This window comes from Microcebus murinus, chromosome 14, assembly GCF_040939455.1.
Source record: "Microcebus murinus isolate Inina chromosome 14, M.murinus_Inina_mat1.0, whole genome shotgun sequence".
NCBI classification, from domain to species: domain Eukaryota; kingdom Metazoa; phylum Chordata; class Mammalia; order Primates; family Cheirogaleidae; genus Microcebus; species Microcebus murinus.
In genome coordinates, this window is record NC_134117.1 from 54,463,851 (window position 1) to 54,472,190 (window position 8,340).

Consider the following 8,340-nt stretch of genomic DNA (forward strand, 5'->3'; position numbering starts at 1 on the left):
TGCTGACTTAAGTTGTTGCCTCTCTAGCAGCTGGATTGTATTTTTTTAAATTTTGAAAGTCAAAATGTTTATTTCTCAAAACAGAAAAATCATTATCTTCCTTTCTGATTCTACAAATAATATACTCCTAGATTTTTTCTCTTTCTTTTCTTTTTTTAATTGAGACAGGGTCACTCTGTTGCCCAGGGAGGAGTGTAGTGGCGTGATTATAGCTCACAGCAATCTCACACTACTGGGCTCAAGTGATCCTCCTGCTTTAGCATCCTAAGTAGCTGGGACAACAGGCATGCGCCACCACGCCCAGCTAATTTTTTCTGTTTTTAGTTGCCCGGCTAATATTTTAATATTTTTAGTGGAGACAGGGGTCTTGCTCTTGCTCAGGCTGGTCTTGAACTCCTGACCTCAAGCAATCCTCCTGCCTTGGCCTCCCAGAGTGCTAGGATTCTAGGGGTGAGCCACCTTGCTGTACCCCAAAATTCTATCCTCTAGAGAAACAGGGTTGCTTTTAGAGCACATCCTTCCCCCAAAATTGCTTTTGGTAAAATATACACAGCATAAAAATGTATCATTTTAATCATTTTGAAGTGTATATGATTTCTATTTTTATAAAGGCCTCCTGAAAACAGGGCTAATAGTGCCACTTCGGACACCTCGATGAGCTAGTGGGGAAGATGTTTCTGGGGAAGGGCCCTTTGGACATTGCTCAGATGGAAACAGGGAGGCAGCCACTGCGTGAGGTGTCAGGTTCGTCCTGTTAAAATATTAAGATCAAGGGTGACTCCATTTGGGTGTATGAGGGAAAGCGGGTCTGTCTCCTGACAGGACCTCGTGAGCAGAAGCCAGGGGCCTCGCTTTGCTTTGCTGAACTTCTCCAGGAGATCAGTGTGTAAGCCAAGGAAGGAGAGAGCGCAGCACCCAGCCCTCCCTGGGGATGTGCCTGATTATCCTGGTGGGGGCCTGGGGTGTGTCTCTGGCCCTGGCCTTTGGGGTGAGCAGGAGCCGCAAACTCTGGAGGCCAAGGAGGGCCAGGACGCAGCAGCAGCAGCAGTGAGCCAGGAACTGATAAGCAGCCCTGGGGAGGAACAGGCCCTTGGCAGGAAGGCGGCAGCCGCAGCCAGCAGAACAGGGAAGGGCAACGCCAGCCTCCTGCATCAGCCCGGCTCGCGCAGGGCTTCCTTCCTCCGCCCCGTGGAGGACAGGAGGGCAAAGAGGGCCTCCAGGTCCCAAACAAGGACTTCAGCGGGTGGTCGGGAGACCTTCAGTCCTGAAACTACAAGCATGGACTTAGCAAATCCCCTGGGCTGGCTTCAAAAGGACCTTGAACTCAAGGAGTGTAAACTAACTGGGCAGGGACATCCCCTTGCTCCTGTGCATTACCTGTCCTCTCTTTTCCAAACCAGGAGTGATCGCTGTCCTTGTTGATATGCTACCACACTTATGTAACCCTCACCCAACCCTTATCACATGCTGATTCGCGGTTTTGCCCTCCGTGTGTGCCAGCTGAGCCGCAGAGTCTTCAGGCGTCTGCGTACCTCCCACTGTGCCCAGTCCGGCGCCCTGCACAGAGCGGACGTTTAGGCAACGTCCACACAGTGAGGTTTGTGTGAGGGGTCCTGACAGCAAGAGTTGTTGGTGTTCTGAAGGACACAGTTTCGAGGCCCTTCTATGGTGGCTTGCAGGGCTTCCAGGAGGAGGTGAGCTGTGTCTGTAGGTTCCTGGAGGTAGCACAGAGTTCAGCTGATGGCGAGGAAGCGGCATTCTGAAGGTGGGGCCTGCTGGGGGGATGATGGGGTCGAGCTCCAGGAGATCGCACATGGGGTGACCCCCCCCTCCCCGCCCCCCTGCCTCCCCCACCCCCCCGCCTCTGTCCACAAGCTCTGGCAGGCTTGCATCTGTGTCTGCCAGGAGGCAGCGCGAGACGCAGGGGCTCCGGTTGCAGTCATGAGCCTCAGTGGGGCTCGGGTGCCGTCTTTTCCAAGAAGCTGACTTTTGAGGAATCTGCCTGCCCTCGGGAATCATGACGTGTTTGTGCCGGCTTCAGTTGTTGATTAAACCCACATCCGTGCAACCAGCATCCCAGGAAGAACACTCTCTTCCTCACGACGTGTCCTCACTCCTGTTTTCATGTTTACGAGCATCAGGTGGTTTGCAGAGCCATCCACACCCAGACGTGTGTACCCAGTGAGGTCAGCTGAGAAAACAACACCGCCACCACTCTGCTGCCCTTCATTCTTCGAGCTGCAGGCTGGGGCCACTGTCACCCATGGGCACACCCCTGCCTCCCACCTTTGTCACCCCTGGGCACGCCCCTCCCCCCACCCTCACCCGCCCCCTGGAGGCTCCCTCTCCCTTCTGTCCCTGCTCCAGCCTCTCCCTTGCTCAAACTCTTGTTTACCAACACAGACCAGAACATTCTGCCTCCAGCAGAAACACACATGGTGATGATGCCGCTACACCCTGCCATCAACACACTCCCACTCGCTGTTTGCCGCTGTCAAAGCTGTGCTCACACACACGTTCTCACCCACTCCTGCCAACACAGCTGCTCCCCGCTGCCTGGATTCGGGCCCTCCACCTCACATGACATGGGTTTTTCTCCATGTACATGTGTGCTCATGGTGGAGGCACATACTTATGGACCAGGCAAGCACATGCTCTTTCCTCTGACCTGGGGTGGCGATCTGTCACTGGCTACTGTGTGACCTTGGGCAGTTGACTTGCCCTCTCTGGGCATCAGATGCCTCATCTGTAGAATAAGGATAGTGATGACCTCTGTAAGGTAATTATATATATCGTCTGTAAGGGCTTTATTGCCTCTCTGGGGTTTTGCCCACGGGGCCTGAGTGTTAGGAGAGAGCAGCACCTGGCAAGTGCTGAGGCAGCGGGAGCCGTCGGTGGCAGTGACGGGCATTGTAGCCTCTCTGGAATCCAGACCTTGGTTTCCCTTTCCCAGGCCAGCTGTCAGCCTCACCTCATGTTCACACCCTCCTGGCTGCATGACCTTGATCCAGGTGTGTCACCTGTCTGCTTCTCATGTCTCGCAGGTGAAATGGGTATAACGACTGCCTGGCCATGCCCACAAACCTGCTGTGGGGGCCCAGAGGAGAGGGTACTATAGTGTTGGAGATTCTATCGATCCTGGCCCCAGCGCAGGGAGTGGTGGAAGGAAGACATCTGAATAGGCGGTAGCCCAACTGGGCATTCTTGGCCCCTTCCCAGCTTCCCTTGTCTTCTTGGCCAATCCTCTAGCTGGGGTCAGTGTTTCCTGTTTGGCCCACTGTGGGGCTGCCATCTGCCCAGGAGGCCACACTGCCCATCTCTGTGGCTCCTGAGGGCCTCACCCAAGCCATCCATGACCCCTCCCAGCAGGATCCCCCTAAGCCCCTCCCTCCTCGTTTCCACTGTGCGGTGGTGGTGGCCCCTCTGGCTCTCTCCACCCGCATAGGACAGTCCCCCGCCCCCTGCCGTGTACTCCCATCCTCCCCTTGCCCATCAGTAGCCCCTTTTTGTCTTGCCTCCCCAACCTTGTCTTTCTTCTTGGCCAGCATGGCTGCCCTAGCCTTTTCTATTCTGGGAAACAGAGAGGGGGATTTAGAAGGGAAAGAAAACAACAGTCATTTGAGGATCGAGAAAAATCTGGGCTGAGCGGAAGAGTGTGGCGCTGTCACCGGGGAACAGGCGCTGGAGCGGGCTGAGCACCACGTCAGGCTGTTCTGGCAAGCTGGGTGTCCCCCAACACTGCACCGACTTACTTCCTGCCCCTTGCTGGGAATATGTGAAACTGTTGGCCGGCTGATCCTGGCCTGGTCCATGCAGGTTGTGGCTTCTCCCTGTCCCTGCATGGGGGGACTTCCAAGCTCTGGCCACCACTGGGAGCCACTGGAGATCTGTTGGCCCAGGTGAACCGTGGTAAACAGGCTGCCCCTAAACTTTGAAACCCCAGGCAAGAGTATAAATGGAGACCCACACAACACTTGTCTAAATATTCAAAATTTATAAACCAAGCTAATAAGCTATCAAATAAAATAAGATTTATCATCTACCTCCCTGAATAACCTCAGAATAACCTGGAAAGCCAGGTGTGAATCTGGAGTTCTTGGACTCTATGGAGTCCTTCTCTGGAACTTGGGGGTAGGTGACAGCGGGACTAGCCATGCAACGTGTGCAGCGGGGCTCCAGGGAGTTGGCTGATTGGGCACAAACACAAACTGTTTCAGTCTATCAATACTTTATGTTTGCCAGGCACAGTGGCTCACACCTATCATTTTAGCACTTTGGGAAGCTGAGGTGGGAGGATTGCTCGAGCTCAGGAGTTCAAGACCAGCCTGAGCAACATAGCAAGACCCCATCTCTACAAAAAACGCAAAAACTGAGCTGGGTGTGATGGTGTGCACCTGTAGTCCCAGCTACTCGGGAAGCTGAGCCAGCAAGATCACTTGAGCCTGGGAGTCTGAGGTTGCTGTGAGCTATGATGATGCCACTGCACTCTAGCCCAGGCAACAGAGTGAGGCCTTATCTAAAAAAAACAAAACAAAAAAAACCCTTTATGCTTTTTATTTTCTCCTAGGCCAGGGTGACCAAAAGATCTGATCTACAAGGCAGTTTAGCACAACGGTTAATACCTGCATTCAAATCCCAGGGCTGCCAAAAGTGAGCAAGCCAGTTAATCTCTTTGTCAATTTCCTCATCCATCTGTAAAATGGGACTAACAATACCTCCCTGATAAGGTCATTGTGATTATTAAAAGAGATAATCTATGTAAAGCCCTTAGCATGGTCCTGGAACATAATATTTGCTAAATCGTGTGCTATTATTGCTCTTACAATGTCTCCACGCATGGACAACGCCAGCATCACAGCAGGAAGTCATCTGCCCGTCTCATTGTGCACGTGATGAAACAGCTCACTCAGCTAAGCAGAAACAGATCTGGAACCAGGTCTTCCAGTCTTCCCATGGTCTTGGGGTTTGATCCGAGGAAAAAGAAAAAAAAAATGGTGGCACAACAATGTGAATGCACTTAATGTCATGGAACTATACACCTTAAAAATGGTTAAAATAGTACATTTTATGTTATGTGTATTTTACCACTGTATTAATGTGCTAGGGCTGTCCTAGTAAATTATTGTAAGTGGGTGGCTTAAACAACAGAAATTTACAGTCTCAGTTCTAGAGGCTAGAAGTCCAAGATTAAGGTGTCCATAGGATTAGTTCCCTGCAAGGGCTGTGAGGGAACATCTGTTCCATATCTTTAACCTGGCTCTGGGAATCTTTGGCATTGCTTAGCTTGTAGAAGCATCACTCTTATCTCTGCCTTTATTTTCAAGTGTTCAGGTGTTCTTCCCGTGTGTGTCTCTCTGTGTGTCCAAATGTCCCCTTTTAATAGGACACCAGTCCTATTGGGTTAGGGTCCACCCTATTGACTTCATCTTAATTAATGACATTTGCAATGATCTTGTTCCAAATACAGTCACATTCTGAGGTCCTGGGGATTAGGACTTCAGCATATGTGTTTTGAGGGGACAGAATTCAACCTATAGCAACCATAAAAAAAAAAAAAAAAACTGTGGCTACCATGTACTCACTATCAGATCATAGATGGGGAAAAACACATTTTGTGAAGTTTCTTTTCCTTCATTTCCTTTCCCTGGCAAGCCCTTTCCAGTGCTCAAGTGTGTGCTTGGTGTGGTGTGCCTCTGAAATTCTTTTTATTCTAAGACAATGGCCTTTGGAGGAGTCCCTGCAGGAAGACCTGTTAAGACTGGCCTGGGACCTCCCTGCCTGAGTTGCCAAACAGAGCAGGAAGAGAAGAGGGGTTCACCTTGACCTTGGATTTAGTCTGGGGTGGAGACTTCCAGACTAAGAACTGCCTCTCCAAAGCTGGCCAAGTTCCAGTCTGGTGTGGCTGTCGCTGCTGCCATTGTCACAGGCTCTTTCTGGGGAGTTCCAGACGCCACCACCTTGTACAGGATTGTCCTGTCCTCCAGAAAGCCTGTTCTAAATCAGCACTGAGGGAAGAAAGAGGAAATCTCTGCAGGTACTTCCCTGAGTTTTTGGGGAATGGTCCTCTTTCCTTCCCTTCTTGGCAAATCGAGGGCTCAGGATTAAGCATTGGGTTTTTAAACTGCTTCATAAGTAGAATAGCATTAACTAGTAAAACCGTACAAATAAAAGGGGGAGCCAACAAGGATGGAGGGCATGGGAGGAGTGTGTGGTCGGTGATCCGAAGCCGCCTTCCTCCTCCAGCCCCCAGGCTTGCTCCAGCTTGGCTGCAAATTCCAGCCAATGTATTTCTGCTTGGGATGGGAGCCAGGGGTCAGATAAAGTTCCAACTTATTTTGCAGTAGGCTTGACACTTTGCCCAGTGCTCTGGGCCTGTGACAGTGCCAGGACAGTGTGTTGGGAAAGCCAGTCCAGCAGGAGCTGGTTTAAATGAGTTTGAGGGAGCAGGGTGTTGACTAACCAGGCAGCTCAGCGACACACGATTCTGTAATGCCATCAGACCAACGTGGCTGTCTGGGCCACGGAAGGCCAGCACTCCATTCCCAGGAAGCCACCAGCAGCCACCATGCTAATTCCAGCTTTTCAGGTACCAAGATCTGTCCTTGCATTTTATTATCTTTAGAAAAGCAAATAAGCACTCAACACAGCCTAGCACTTTACATGCATTATCCAATTGAATCCTCAAAACAGCTTGCTGAGGTGGGTACTGTTATTATCCTAGCCATATATGTAGATAGTAGCTAACACTATAGAGAGTAGATGAAGTTACCATGTTTTAGGACCTAAACACTTTCCATGCATTAACTAAGTTACTGGGGCAACTGAGGCACAGAGGGGCAAAGCCAGTTGTCCAGAGTCACACGGCTGGCGGGTGTGGACCTGAAACCACTGGAAACCAGGTGACTCTAGAATGGGGGTTCCGTCCCTGCACCATCCCATGATTTTCCAGAGGGGAAAGCAGGTTCCGAGACAGGCGGGGACGAGAGATCAGGGGGAGATGAGTTACTCAAAGTGAGGGCAAAGGTTTGCACTCTCCTCTGCTTCCCAACAGGCAGAAAGACTGGCACCCAGGGGAACAGAGCCCAGACATCTGACCCTGAGCCCTTTGCCGCTTTTCCTTCCTGTCCGCTGCCCTAGTTGGTCTGAACTGTGTTATTCGGAGTCTCATGGGAGCTGCTGTGGCACAGACAGTGGGCAAGTGGGCAAGAGGCCTTTTGCTCACACCAAGTTGCATCCGACCCTTCTCGACTCCTAGACACCCTGCCCTGTGTGCTTCCCATGGCTGAGGCTGTGTCCCGAATCCGGAAGTGAGCCAGCTGGGCCTAGCCTTGCACTGGGCCAGGCTTCCTGTCACATTTAAGCTCTGCTGATAGCCCAAGGCCACCTGCAGCGATGTCAACTGGTAGGTGGGAATAGGCTGCCTGGTGTCAGTCCTGCCATCATCATTGTCTTCACCAGCTCTGCTTTCACCTGCGCCACGTGGACTAACGCAAGCACCAGAGGAGCCGCTGCCATCTGTCCTGCTGTCTGCCCACACTTGTGGTCCAGGCAGGAGCATCAGGACTGCTTCAGAGCTCCCCACTGCAAGCTTAAGAGTGGCTCCCCTAGCACAGGGACAGAATCAGAGAAGACTTCCAGAGGAGTCAATCTTTAAGCAAGGTTTTATATATGCTATCAACCAGGACAGTGTCTGTATCCTACTCTTCGGGGGTAATTAGGTTGGTTAGACTGTCTTGAATTTTTATTAGTTTATAGACATATCTATGCCTTTATATACATACATGCATCCCCCACCCCCCCCTTTTTAATTAGAAAGGGACCATTTAATGTATCAGACTGTAACTTTTTCTCTTCCCTTATAAAAGTATCAGGAACACTTTTCCATGTGGGTATATATCAATCTAATGGCTGCGTAGTATTCCATTGCATGGTTGTACCATCATATCAAACATAATCCCCTATTAGTTTTCAATGTTTTTGCTAATCCATTATCCATCCTTTCTTCCTTTCCATAAATATTTATTGAGCTCGCAGAATGTGCCAGGCACCTTAGTAAGTTCTGGGTTATATGGAGATGGAGAAAATAGACACAATCGCTCCCTCAACAACCTTTCAGTTCAGTGGAGAGACAAACTTCTCATTCCAAGATGCAACAAGAGCTAAGGAGGGAAAGAACAGGAAGCTCTGAGAGGGATAATAGGATCTCCACTTAAATAACATTTATGTAGATCAGTATGAGAAGGAGCCGATCCATTCAAGGAACATAGGGCAAAGCATTCTGGGCAAAAGGAACAGCATGAGCGAGGGCACAGAAATATGAACATTGTGTGGTTTGTTTGG

At 50.6% G+C, this 8,340-nt stretch overlaps 1 long non-coding RNA gene across 1 annotated transcript; it reads left to right on the forward strand.

Annotated features, from left to right (window-relative positions):
- Positions 1–6,434: 6,434 nt before the first annotated feature.
- LOC142875548 (uncharacterized) lies at positions 6,435–7,877 on the forward strand. Its single transcript, XR_012922901.1, has 2 exons — positions 6,435–6,586; positions 7,256–7,877. It is a non-coding gene; the product is annotated as an uncharacterized LOC142875548 (long non-coding RNA).
- Positions 7,878–8,340: the final 463 nt, after the last annotated feature.